This window comes from Anopheles coustani, chromosome 2 (assembly GCF_943734705.1).
Source record: "Anopheles coustani chromosome 2, idAnoCousDA_361_x.2, whole genome shotgun sequence".
Taxonomy (NCBI): Eukaryota; Metazoa; Arthropoda; class Insecta; order Diptera; family Culicidae; genus Anopheles; species Anopheles coustani.
In genome coordinates, this window is record NC_071289.1 from 92,580,864 (window position 1) to 92,595,383 (window position 14,520).

The following is a 14,520-nucleotide window of genomic DNA, read 5'->3' on the forward strand; positions in this document are numbered from 1 at the left end:
GATTATTCGGAAGAATGCATGTTTGAATCATCAAATCAAACGGTTTGGGATGTTCCACGAGCATCTTGCATATTTTTCAACAAGAAGCTGTGGAATGTGAACCCAAAGGGACCAGTTTGAACGGGAGAAAACGACTACTGGTCCGAAGAAAACCACAGTCCGGTGAAAAGCGGGTCCGCCGCAATCCAACCCGGTTTCAACGAGAAATGACACTTTCAGAGTCGAAGGCTGAGTTTCTTCCCTTTGCGCGGCACCTGTCAACGATTCACTTGCCGTTACGTGCCAAAAAAGGGGGTGCCAAGTCACCGAGCATGGTACATGGCACTTGTTTAGCCCCTTTGACCAGCGCTGATGGGCCTACTACACCCAACTGTCTCCCAACGGTTGCTACTTTCTCCAGGGGAAATCGGATGAACATCAAATGGTGTTTCGCAAAAATTTGAAATACATTCTAAAAAGGGTTTAAAAATTAAATACAAAAAAAACTAGAAATGTTACCAAATAACGGCCTGAATAATGTTAATCCCAACCATGAAATTGCTTGCCTTCTCTTGCCATTCATAAAATCTGTCAACGTCCAGCGAGTGACGAATAACTGGATCCATCGTAAAGGTCCACTTCCCTTCCATATTTCATCCAAATCCGTCCCACTACTTATACTTTGTAGTGACATTTATTCGATCAACTACTTAAACACCTTGAATGGCGTAGAGTGCGAGCGGTAGAGAATTGGAGCGAGAGAATCAATTCATTCATCCAACCTTAGAACAGTGTTAGATTAGCGACAGCGATCGCCCGCATGGCCGGGGAGTAATGCGTAGGATTTGTTTCCTTTCGGTTTTGGCGTCGCAGCCCGTGTTGCAGGTTACGCCACACGCAACCGTACGCCGATTCGAAAACCAATCGTCCGCCCCCGGCCTGTGCTCCGGAGTTATGGCCAATTGGGCGCGAATATGCGAAGGCGTCAGGGCGAAAAGTTGAACGAAGAAGACGATGGCGAACAACGTTGTCGGTCAGCTCTGCTTCACACAAAAGGCTCCACAAATGTATCCAAGGAGGCTCCTGCTGGTGCTCCTACTTCTCCATCCGAAGCTTGCTTGAATGTGAATATCGTGCCATGCAAAGCACCACAAACGGAAAACTTGTGTAAAAATAGTTCAGCAATGATATCAGCAAGCTGCTCCACAACAAGCACCTACGTGCCAGCGCGGACCAGAGACACGAGAGTGGGTGTTGCTTCATTTCATCGATCCGTCTCCGTACACACAGCTGCAAGTGTGCATCAAGTGCAAGTGCAATTGCGTGAACTAGTTGGTGGGTAAGTGTGTCTTTGTGTGTGTGTGCATATTCTTCTCCAGAAAACCGTGTATAAAACCGCACCGGTTCGCGTTAGCGTCGGTATGCTGGTCTACAAAACCTGCCATTCATAACTGCACCAAACAACGGGGTGAAAATGGCACTCAATGGAAACCGCTGTCCAGCAGTCTGGGGTGTTGGGGAAGCCAACATCGTGCAGATCCCAGCACTGATCCCGGTTCCGACTGTAGCTCACCCCATGCTCTGCCCATCCTCAAGGCAAACCGGTATCGGTGGCAACAATCTCGGTTGTCGACGCGGACAACAGTGGCTCCCTTTCGCGGGAGCGACTTGTCCGACTTGCCTGTTAGATATCCATCACGGACGAAGCCACCCAAATCAACGGCAACATCGGCGAAGGTCGGCATGATTAGTGGCAATCGACCATTCGGACTCGCAAATCTATCATGGTACGAGATTAAACGATCCCTAGACCGTAGATACTGGAAAGAGAAAATTGTAGGTTATGATTGCACATACCAAGCGCACCATCGTTGTGTAATTATTACCATCTAACGCATCGGTAAACTCTTTGCACATGCTAGCTGCATTTAATTCACATGATTTACCTTAAATAAAGTTGGATTAGGAGCCTATACTTATGTTTAGCTGTTTTGTCCGTTATCCAATAATTAATCTAAACATTTATGTCAGTTCGGGAGATTATGTTCGGTAACCGATTACGGGTCACAAATGCCAGCTAGCAAACCCATTGATCCCCAATCAAACGAGTTCCATAGACTCTCATGTAGATCACAGACTCATCTCGGCATGCTGATTGATTGACAGCATTCCACCGTGGAGTCGGGTGTGTCGAGCCGAGAAACAAGTTGTCCCTCGGGGAAGCAATGTATAGGTGTCCGATTTCCGTTTTAACCCGACGCGGGAATTCGTTTTCTTTTGGAGACCACGAGATCCACTTTCCATTGGGGAATACCAATGGGTGGTTGGGTAAACTACATTCAACTGTACCATTTCAAACGCAGTTGAACATTTTACCTTTCGACCTGTCCACCGCAAAAGAACGCCCCCCTCTAGCTTCCCTGCCCTGCGATCTCCTTCTCCTTCCCTCCGGCGTGGTAGTTCACTGTTTTCGAAGCCAAAAATAACGCTCGATGATTTCATATGCAGTTATTTTTAGATCACGTAAAATAAACCGTTCTACCGTCCATTGAAGCATCACTGGTTCTCGCTGACGCGGGTGCCGCTGACCAGGATGGGTTTTAAATCGTGTGCAATGAACGGAGACTTTTCCCAGTTGACTGGTACGTTATGTGAAGAAGTCGTTCGGAAAGCAGGAAATCACATTCCAACTACATGGAACAATGTGCTGGTGCGAGATGATAGTAGCAGACTGTTGCCACCGTTCGTTGCATTTCCTTATCAGTCTGCTCGGCAATTGGTGAAGGTCTCCTTGTATAGCGTTTCCGAGCAAATCCAGCGTTCTTATCGTACCGCGTTGAAGCGACATGAATCATAACGACACGTCCTCCTTTTTTTATTCTCATAAAGAATGGACTTCGGGCGTTTCGTTCTATTAGGGTGGAGCAGTCTCGAAAAGCCACCCACAACAGGCACAGAAAACCCATTTTGCATCTCCTCGAAGCACCACAGGATTAGTGTTGACACAGCGGATCGATGGGTGGAAAAAATGGCGGCTCCGGATGGTTAAGCACGGAAGGAAAATCCATAATTTAATGGTAATAACTCGTTTGTTTCAACAAAACCGTACAGTAAAGTGGCGGCACCAGCATATTTCTTCATTTCCCATAGTTAACAGACTGCATTTCTGCTAGTTTAACTGCGAAACACCATTCAACCAGAGCTGAGCTAGCTTTTCGGTGAATTCTGCGTGACCAACCAGATGCAGATTATGAACACAATTTCCGGCACTTGCACAACGCCAATCAGCCGGATTACAGCACCCACGCACTTCAGAACGATTTAATTAAACGAACATACCTGTTTTGGGAGGTTTGGGGATGTTTTTCACTGCGGAAAAGCACGGAAAATACCGCGGCACAAACTAAAACGTCCAAGATGTTTACTTTTTTCTGATACACCGTTTTGCGATGACAGACAAGCGACAGAAAGAGATAAAGAACAACAAAAAGAGATAGAAGATCTTTGTGAACCGGTTCAACCGGTTTTTAAACCGATTTACCAAGGTATCTAGTCCTAACCTATTTCTTGCCAAGATACTTAATTTTAATTGAACAGTTTAACTTTAATTTATTTAACTATTTTTTTAAGTTTAGTAGTTCAAATAACTAACAACTATTTCCCATTCTTCGCACTATGGACTTCAAGGAATATGTCCCCGAGGACAACCCGTGTTTCAAAGCGTTTGCATATGACGAAGCTCCAAATCACAATTCTAATATTTTTCAACTAGTTTGCAATAACTCGATAAAAATACTATAAAATAAAAATTTGTTGGTAGTCTGGCTTTTATGTAAAATCGTGAAGACGCACAGCGTTATGCAAGATGCATTTAAATTATCAAACGAACATAAAATAAACATCTTCTCTATGTATTTTAATTCTCAAAATAAATATTGAGGTGCTACTACGGCTAGGAATGTGGCATGGTCCTAACTATTTTTGAAACTAGGAAACGAGATGAATATCCTTTGAATGACTCAATGAACCACATGGCCTTATATTATGCACAGTAAACATTCCTAACTCTATTTTGCCATTTATATACAATAATGCTGAATCCATCTTTCCAGCAAATGGAGATTTTGCTCTAAAAGATAGCTAGTCTAACGACCCCCAATCCTAAATCACGACCGTAAGTTCATTGGCTCGTGCAGCAAAGAAAACTCGCGCACAACATCTAAGAAAACGGTCCTTTGCGCAGTTTTCCGTTGCCGCATGGATCCACCCACACCTCGAGCGGTCCGGGAAAATTGCTGATGGCTGCTACCATGATGCTGTTTCGCTACTGGTTGTTTGATATTTTCCTTGCCATAAAAAGGAACGACTTGTCGGGTCTCCCCGTCGCAAACTGTCTTTGCGCACGACGTTAGAAGTACAAGAGTGTGGGGTCTACCGTTTCTCGGAAGAATAGAAAACAGCCCGTATTCTTTCCGCTCTTTTCTTCTTACCAATCTATCTTGTGCTGGAGCAGGTAGATAAAGTATATAAACGGACAATGACTTCTGAAAGGAAAAAGAGAAACAAAATGGCGTAGATGTATTGTTCGGAGCTAGAAAATAAAAGAAAAGAAAGGTAGTACGTTTTCCACTCGCAGAATCATTCTAAAACATGTGCATCTACAAAACAAAATGTCTGCAACATGAATGAATCAATTTGGATGCCAGCTAAAGTAAACTGGTTATCTTGTCAGTAACAAACTAAAGTTTCCACTGCAGAAAAGATAAAAATCAGTTTACTGGGCGTTTTCCCTCGGTTGCGTCAATGTTCCAACCATGGGGCAAAAATCTGCGGGCAGTCTTGTTGGCGCCAGCTTTATGTCATTATCCTACCCGGAAATCCGTTCTACCACCAAATTCTTCATTCTGCTCTTGTTCCTAAGCCTATATGGTTCGTTTCTAGCAGTATCATCATTTTTTCCCGATAGAGTTTGTTCTGCCCACTGCAGGAAAAATCGGTAGTATCTATTTACGAGATGGGGCCACCGAGTCTCTGCGCAACCCGCCATTTTATTCTTTCACACGATGCACATAACACTAGCGGGTTTTGTCAGTTAGTAGCTCGTGATGGTTTTGTTCCCCCTTTCGACGAGAATAGCCTGCGCATTCTGCATTTCTTTCTTTCGCACCAGGTTCAACGCAACGATGGGAATGGGAATATGCTGCGAAAAAGGAAAAGTTAAGCTTGGCGACTGAATGGCGCCACCAATTGCGAAATTTTTCCCTCCCAGCAGCCACCAAACCCAGTTGTTACTGACGAAGAGGAAAACCCCCGTGTCGGAGCATTAAAATAAAACAAACTGAGGCATTGAAGCTGAAACACATGAACATGAGAAGAAGCCACTATGAATCCGTGTTTTCTCTACATTTAATTGTTCTTCTGGAGTCCATGAAGTAGTTGTAAATAGTAAGACATTGACGAAGATTCCAAGGCAAATTTGAAATTGGACAACAATACCGCAGTATTAAAATGGAAGAAATATTACCTACATACTACATTTCTGTAGGGTTTTTTTTCTGAGCTGTTAGTTTGCAAAGTTGTAGATGAATAAAGAATACTGAGGTTTGCAACAGGACATCCTACAGTCGACAGAAAGGGAAAAGAACGCTCATAACGCACATCTCTGGAGTACACGAAATTGTGCGAATCGGCAATCGGTTGGTACTCATGAAGTACTTTCATTTAATAAATGTATTTATATCCCTCTGGCCACTTTTCGCAACCTGCCTGTCAACAGGCACGCAGCAAATTGGGCCATAAATTTTCATTACCATCCCGATTAATTGAATCAAGTTCCACGAGATATCGTTTTCTCCCTTGATTTTCCCTTAACACCCCGTCCGATTTGGTTCACTTACGCATTGTACGTTTCGGCCCATCAATGTGGTGCGTTTGAAATCGCACCGAGATTTATCGATGAATCTTCATTTTACGCAAGAAACTCTGTACTCCATGATGATAATGTTAAAATTTTTGGTTCAAAAGGAATAACAACGTGGAAAAACGCGCGCACAACCATTTGTGCCGAATCGTCCACATGTCAAGTAGTGTGCGGAATAAGCTAGTCGATTATGGTCTGCACACATTATGGCCTGGACTCGTTCTGCAAAGTGCAAAAATCCCGGACAAGGGTCCCCGGACACGGATTATGACAGCTGCCCGCCCGGGATTGCGTGAGCGTAATGGTAATGTTTTCAATTAATTTGATTAAATTCCGACCAACTTTTAAGCTGCACGGGCTCCGATCTCCGCAATCCTAGCGCCACCCGAAAGGATGTGTTGTGTTTGTCGGTGTTTAGAGTTCAACTTTATCCTCCCTTCCTGGCGCGCTCGAACGTTGGTGTTTATTGCACTTTCGTTGATTCGCATAAATAAGTCGTAAAGGAAGGATGAAGTATAAGAGGGCTCGAAAAGGACGCATTTAAGAATTAGAAGAGAAGGTTGTTCTGAAATGGTTAAGCAACATAAAAATTCTTCGGTGAACGTTACTCATAATTTAGTTCGACTTAAATGGCTCTACGGTTTGGTTCATTTTGGTTTTATTGCATCTGTTGTTAGGTAAGTTTTTAAGAATTTTATTATAATAAACGCTCTTCTCACCTTATGTTAAGCATGTTAACAACATTTCAAGTTGCATGATTAATTAATTTCTTTGTCAGATTGAACAGAATTTCATGCAGAAAGGCCAAATAAACGGTCACGTGCAGGTGATTTGCCAGTAAATGAGTTGCCGGCACGGTTTTCCTCTTCTTATTCTCAAAACTGAACATTGTCAACCAAAGAGAAGGGTAGGAAGGACCTTTTTGTCACCCTCCCTGAAGTAAGGAGATAAATAAATATCACTTTCCACGTCATGCAAACAAATCCAGCACAAACGTTGGCATCCTGCAATGCATTACTGTAATAACATTATTTCAGAAAGCCTTCAAGCGGCTCGCCTTCCGCGGAAAAGGCGAATAATATTCATATCGCCCTTGCGAGACTCCGCCTTGGCAGCATTTCAAACGGTAGGGAAGGACAGGAAAACAGCAAAAAAAAAGTATCATCCGAAACGTTCGGACGAATTGTGTGCCCTCACTCCGGATGCACAAGCAAGTTTTCCACAGTCTCCGGCTAAAATCGGTTTCAGTAACGCTGCCATTATGGACAACTTCCGGGCCTTGACTTCCGCGAACGGAAGGCAGAGAAGTCGGGGTGGATCGGTGGAAATTGATTTATGACACTCCAATGGAACGGTGAATTCTTCGGAACAACAACCTCCAAGACACAGAGCTCTGTCATGCGTTTATTTTTATGTTCCGCTTTTATCCTTCGTTGGGCGGAAGTAAAATCCAATCCTTTCGATCGTTTTCCCTGCGACACCGTGGAGTCATCTTAACGTCCTAGGGCTATTGAAGATGTCACTGCTTTATTGTTGTTTGTTTTAGCTATAATTGTTATCCTTATCGATTCTTCAAATGGTTTTGTGGTTTCACAAAAAAGTGTAACAAAACAGTTGATTAGATCTTTTTAAAGGCAACACTTCGTTCCCCAAAAACTAAACTGGACGCGAGTTTCCTCCCTTCAGGATGGATTTTATCATTCTCTTTCAAACGTTTTCCATTTGCATGGATGTTTCCTTGTGCCGGAAAGTGGTGCAGATGTGAACGCGCTTCTACTTGCTCCTTCTTTACTTCTGGCAAACTGTCCTTCGTTGGTGACAATTAAATTTTCCCTGTTTTAACATCGCTTCACAGTGCACAAAACCAGTAGAAAAAAGCGATGATCCTTAGAAGGGGAAGTTGGCCCGTCGAAAGGAAACTATCATTAAACCACGGAAACTAACATTGGGAGGGTCGTAAAAAATCGTTAAATTACGAGTTAATGACGCCTGCGAAATCAGCTCGAATTAATCTGCTTCGGTGCCGATCGGACTCTTCAGAGGCGTAGAAAACATGAAAAGACGAAGGTTAGCTTTACTTTGCGTTGAGTCGTTGAAAATCCTCTTCTTTAGCTCCAGTGATCCAATGCATCTGCGGAGTGTCTTGTCATCATCTTGTCAATGAGCACTGGAGGAAAAAAGTGGCATGAAGTTTCATCATTTTTCAACCCCCCCGAGTGCTTCGGCCTGCAAATGAACACAATAAATATGCATGAGAACATCGCGGGAGGGTTGGTTACGGCCTCGATTCGAGGGGGATTCGGGTTGGGTTGATTTTTATGACCCGGAAGAGATGATGACAATCAGCAACGGGACTCGTGGCGAATTTCGGGCGCAACTGCATAAATAAATGCTGTAATTTCGAAGTGTCTGTTTTGGCTTCCGTAGCATCTCAAGTGTTTATGTTTTTATTGATAAAGAGCACCCCTTTTCGATAGTTTTTATTCATACGGATATGCTAGAGATTTTGGGATGCAATTAAAAATATTTCCCAACTCTGTCTCCAATTCATGATTGCTCTGTCGAGCTCAACGCCGTCTCCCTGCAATCTCGAAGTACATTCACGGTACATTTACTGCAATTTTCTATTCCCTACATTCGGAGTGATTCGTAAAGGGAGCGAAACGGCAAGCATAACATAAAAATTCTACCACGTGCACATACCGCCTCCTCGAACGAACCGAACGATTATCGTATCGGAGCGTTGCTGAACTATCGAGGATAATAAATCTCCATTTGCCACGAGATGAGTCATAGTCTGAGCGGTCTTTTTTTCTTCGGCATCGACCAAAGTCACAGACAGATGGAGCAGAAACAACTATCTACCCTTTTAAGGCAGTGGAAAATCTCTCCCTCTTCTTCCCCATGGCGACATGAAATGATGGGTTGGAAAACATAACTGTCACTCTCGGGTAAGAGTGTCCCGTTTTCCAAGGCATAGCATGAAAATGAACATTTGAATTTTACTGATCAAAATAAATGTAACGGAGAGGACTCCCCACAGCGTGTCATATGTTAAATCGTTTCGGAATCTTTCCAACCATGTCGATTTGGACGAAAAACTAAGAGATAAAAGAAACAACCTCTAGTTTGTTTCCTCGATCGCAAAGTGATAAGTCCTCGTGGTTGTTCTGGGAGTAAACTAAGGATCCGTTTCAGCCCATCGCCATTTGTATAAATTTTGTTGTCACCCTTGTTGTAGTACGGTTGATTTAACTTGCCTTTGCCCCTCCTTTCCGAAGAGAGCGCAAAGATTTATTTGGCTTCACTAGTAGAGATCAATCGGCGAAACTAATTCGGACACTAGTAGAGAGTTGCAGGACATTTTCCCAGAGATTGGAAACCAAAAGAGGTCGACGAGTAAAACCGTATCGAAAGTGTGGTCACACGGGGCAAAATGGAAGGGAAAACACGGAAAAGTCGAAGAGAACAATTGATTTGTTTTTATTTATGGCTGTTGTGTTTCGATTCGATACGCAGGGAGTTATTCGAATCTTCGATCTGTTCGATAAGGTTTTAAAGACGGCTACCGGTCTACCATCTTCCTGCGATACATCCGCTCTAACGCCCTCTCGGTTCGGCACACCGGAAGTGCCAAGAGTCGGGAATTCCGTGTAGATGGAAATAAATCTGTGCATTATCGGATCGGGAGGGCAATCCGAAGAGCGCGGAGGTCCTGTTCCGATGGTAATAAAAATTGATGTGTGACGTTGCTGTCTTTCAGCGCATCGGTTCCGGTGCCGGTTGCCGAACGGTCACGCTGCTTCCGGTGTGTGACGAATCGATCCACCCCGGGCAAACGTGGGAGGGGGGCGAAGCGGAGCAATTGATCGGTCAGAAATATTTCACTGAACTACCAATCCCGATATCCGGGAAGGCATTGCCGGAACGAACGTGAATAAGGTTGCCACCACGTGCCAAATAGCCTAATGGATAAAGTTGTCGGTCGGAAAGCGGAAAACAAATTGACGAAAATATTTATTTGCAAACTTGTGGACATCTTTGCGTCTATTGTTAGAAAACCCCGCAAACGCTCATAAAGGAAGACAATTTACTTTGCTTTTCCATTAGTCATGGCATGTGTCTCTTGTCTGTGTCTTTTGATCTGGGTACATCATACTAATGGACCGAACAAAAAATCAGAGGAAGTTATTAAAACATTGGTAAATTTGTTACCTTCAGAAGAAAAAAAGAAAAATCATGATTGAGTAATAACTCCACGAAATAAAAATATATTTTTATGCTTCCATATAATCAAATTTAAAAGTTTTAGCATGCATTTAAAAACTTTCAGAATAAATTTACTACTTATTTTTGTACTCGATGTAGATTGGGCGCTTATTTTAGTGCTCCTGTAATAAATCACATCCCGTTCCAGTCAGTGAACGTTTGCAATTGCCATTACAGCTTACTTTATGCATTCTTTAGTCATGCGTGGCAAGCATCGATATCAATAGTTATCATCGTCCATAAAAGATTCCCACCGCCGATCTAATGCTTCTAAGGACATTTGTCTTTTCATTCTGATTTCTTCTTTAGAATGTTCTTTGACCCTACGTAAAGCGAGCCCTGGATGCCCTCCGTTTCCACAATCAGGCCCAAATGGTTGTGCTTAGCCGCTGCCTTTCCATGAGTATCCAAGCCTCCTGTTAAGCATAACAAAGGTTAACTCAGAATCATTTCTAGGGAATAACGGGACGAAAAGTTACATAAACAGTAAAAGGCACAGTGATATGGGCGGTGGGCCAACACAACCAGCTAAAAGCTATTTCCCAGGTTGCTGGAATCAAACGAAGCCTCCTCAGAAAAGACAGTGAGCAAGTGGAAGAACGTTTTCCTGACGTCGAAGGAAAAAACCAGGAGAAACTATATAAGAAATGTGTCTTAGAACGGAAGGAAAGTGCGAGGTAGCATCTCCGAGGAAGTCTGAGACGAAGCAAGAACAGAGAATAAAACTGTTTGCACATAAAACTGGCGCCAAGATGGCGGCAAAGTTTTCCAACGTTACCGAGGACTGTCCCATCTTCCCTTGTAGATCCACAGCGTCATCCGGGACTTTGGGACCAGCTTCTTTTGTGTTGAACTGCCCGTTTTGGATTGCTTCGGTTCTTGAACCGTCGAAGAGAAACTTCGATTCCTATGAATTTTGCGCTTTTTCACCACAATTGTACTTCGTGTCACTCTTTCGTATATTACAAGAAAAGAATCTTCTCGACCTGAAAAGCATCTACGAATGACACATCACAAATCCCCATGGCTCAATCATACACATTTGTCTCCACTTTGTATGTCTTTAGTCTTGATAACCATTTAGCCAGCGTGGAGTTCAGCTTCCCCTGGTGGACGAACTTCATCTGATAAATGGATTCTGGAAGTAGCCTTACTTTCTCAACACTCGAGAACACCCAGAGCCCTCCTCAGTGTTGATTCCCAGGGGGATTTAGGGTTGCTGGTTAAGAGGAGCGATTTGCTAAGGTTTCTCCGAGTCAGGAAATGGCAGCACTTGCGACAAATGTTTGTTCATTATGTAATGAGCAACGCAACTAATCATCGGGAATTGCTCGGGAAGGCAGAGACGCTTGTGACTAAGGGGAAGATTTGGGAGGTTCTTGACATTGCGATGTACTCTTTAGCATATAGCTTACAAATTATTTCAAATGAGCCAGTTTGCTGAGAAAGTAAGGCATATGTATTCGTGACCATTAGGAAAACGTATGTTCAAGAACTTTGCCATACCTTTTTTTGTGGGGAACACATTTAAACTTAATTTATTTTAATTACACATAAAACTCCCTCAAATCTTTTCAAATTTAATGAACTTGGAATGTTTTAAGATGTTAATAGTTAATTCTTCTTCACATTCGCCTTTAGCTCTTTTTGAGTTTAGTGTTACAAAGGAACAACCTAGTGCTAACTTAGCAAGTACACAGATCATGGGAAGAATTTGTTCGTTTAAACATTGCTCAGATTGAACTCTTGAACAATGTTGGTCCCCCATCGAGCCAATATTACCATTAATCTTACGAAACTCGAAACGATCAAAACGTGTGTTTTCAACTCTCTTCTCAAGTCGAAGGCCCGTTTCGTGGGCTGGCAAACAGCAGAGCATGTAAGTGTGTGTACGGGTCGAATTTCCGCTGATCAATTCCTTCACCTCCCGATGTGTTCAGGAAGCTCAGACAGTGCGCCACGTGAGCTCAATCGAAAGGACACGAGTCAACGGCGGACACGCGGGGCTCAAGGATGTCAACGGGCGTAAACAGAACAATCGCATAAACATACTTCATGCCCCTGCCCCGTGTACCCCGGTCCATGTCCGTGTCACCCTGGGTCGACTTTTACTTCCGACTTTCCCTTCACTTTACAGCAAACCTCAGCAGTAGGAGGAGTAGTTTTTCCGTTTTGTTTTGCCTGTTTTACTTCCGCCTGCCAAAGGAGGCCTTTTCTTCTCGAATGTTGCTAAAATGTTTACTCATCGGTTTCACTTACTGCCGAAATGGTAGGAAACGGTGGGACGAAAGAAAAAAAATCCGTTTTCCCAGATTTGTTATTCTTCCTGTGGCCGTTTATCATCTCGAAGTGTGTTCTTCTTTCGTGCGCAGTTTCCCCCTCCATACGGAATAGAGTAACTTTTAACAATTTCCACCGAAATCCCGACCAAGCAATGAGAAAAACAGCAACATTAGGGGAACCGAACATCCCGATGGTTATCTATGGTAACGGAAAAAAAGGAAAACTAAAACAGCACACCGATAAATTGACGCAACGAGATTGCTTTATCAGATCGGTCCGACAAGCGTTTTTTTGTTTTTTCGGGAAAACCCTATAAAAATATGAGACATTATCGCTTCAATCGCGTGGCAAACTGTTTTGAATTAAAAATATTGCACCTAGTATAGTGAAAATTCGAGATGACAGATGCAAATGGTGGTCAATCCGTCCGTCAATGACCGAGGGAGGGTTAATGTTTTAGGAAAATGTCTCCTTAGAGGGTTGTTGAGTGTAGATGGAAAGGACGATTTAATAAAGTACCCCGCATAAACTCATAAACCTATTTACGCCTTGTTATAGGAATGAACGGGAAACTTTTTTGATAAATGTAATTGGTTTGAAACTTCCACTAAAATTCTTTCGCAAATGTAACAGGCAATAGAGAAAATTAAACAACTTTCCATAATCTGATCTGATCCAGTTCGTACATTCATAAATCTTCAACCTGATACTAAACTGACCACTGATTGCCAGTTTTTCCGTCAAACACACGATCGACTCGTGCGACCGGTTCGACAAAGTTCGACCACTTCATTTCCCATCCTTTTTGGTGAAATAAAATCCGCCCATTCAACTTATGCAACCTGCTAGAACACGGGGTGCCGTTTCATCATTCCCTCTGGGGACCAATTTTCATATCGAACTGTGGTCCTGAGGCCGGCGCAGTAAATGTTCTCGTCCCTGCTCTCCGATTAACAATTAATTTGAAACGACTTAAAACCAAATTACATTGGCGTAAATCGTTGCGCCTCTTCTATTTGACCGAGTGCAGAAGGGAAAACCTATCCCTTTTGAGCACTTCAGAAGCCAGAATTTCCCGGTTACTTTCGTGGTGTTGATTTCTGACCCCTCTCAGCTGGAAACGGGAAACAACACCCAGCGAGGGGTGCAATTACCGTGGGTTGAAATAATTATACACTTCTGTTGCTCATCCTTGTGCGTCTTCAGGACGACCGCGACGTGCAAGCATCCCATAACAGACTAAATAAATTGACTTTATTGCCAGCAAGCCGGTGGACGGCTATGGGTTGTCCTTGCCCGCCTCAAATGGCTTGGCACGGGATTAAATTGTTTGTTTGCCAGGATGCTCTAATCTTTTCTGCCCGATCTGGTCCTCAAGAAAGGATCGTCTCCGACAGTATCTTCTGCACGCGAGGGGATCCTTCCTAATGAAGTGCAATTGTGTTGAATCGAGTGCCACATTGTCATGTCATTGTGGTGTATTGGTTTTTGTATGATGTAATTCATCTCGTAGGTTCTAGCCCGGTGATCTTGCCAGTTGATTACGAGCCACACGAGCAACAAAGTAATTGTTGGGTAGATTTCGTCAATTTAGAGTCTTGTATCGCTGCGAAAGTGCAATTACTGAAAAAGATGAATAGCTTTATTTATTTCCTCTTGATAAAGTCCCAAAAATAGCAGTTCATTACGAACGTGCACTGCTTATTTACATTTTAGGTGGGTAACGAAAAGATGAACGATAAAGTATCATAGCTTTCTATGGCTCAGTGATTCTGAACGACGAACAATGTTGATTGAAACATGTGACGCTTGTTATCAAAGCATGGAACGAATGATTAAGTACGTACGATTTAAAAGATCTTTGTAATACTGAATGATTCATTCTGAACAGCCTTGAATCTTTTCTAGTCCATGATGGTCGCTTAAGTATTCGGAATTTGGTAACAGCGTTTGAGAGTATACTAGTGTTACGATACTCAATACTTTATTCCATTATGTTTACCTACATCAAAATTGAAATAGAATTATGTTGAGTTCACATTTACTCAACTGACCGTCATTTGATTCAA

At 43.0% G+C, this 14,520-nt stretch overlaps 1 protein-coding gene across 1 annotated transcript in view; it reads right to left on the reverse strand.

The window, feature by feature from the left end:
* LOC131263683 (talin-2) overlaps positions 1-3,410 on the reverse strand; it is a 53,850-nt gene extending 50,440 nt beyond the window's left edge. Inside the window, exon 1 of the mRNA XM_058265925.1 lies at positions 3,319-3,410. The gene's annotated coding sequence lies outside the window, so the exon portion shown is untranslated. The remainder of the gene's footprint in view (positions 1-3,318) is intronic.
* Between the last annotated feature and the right edge of the window lie 11,110 nt (positions 3,411-14,520).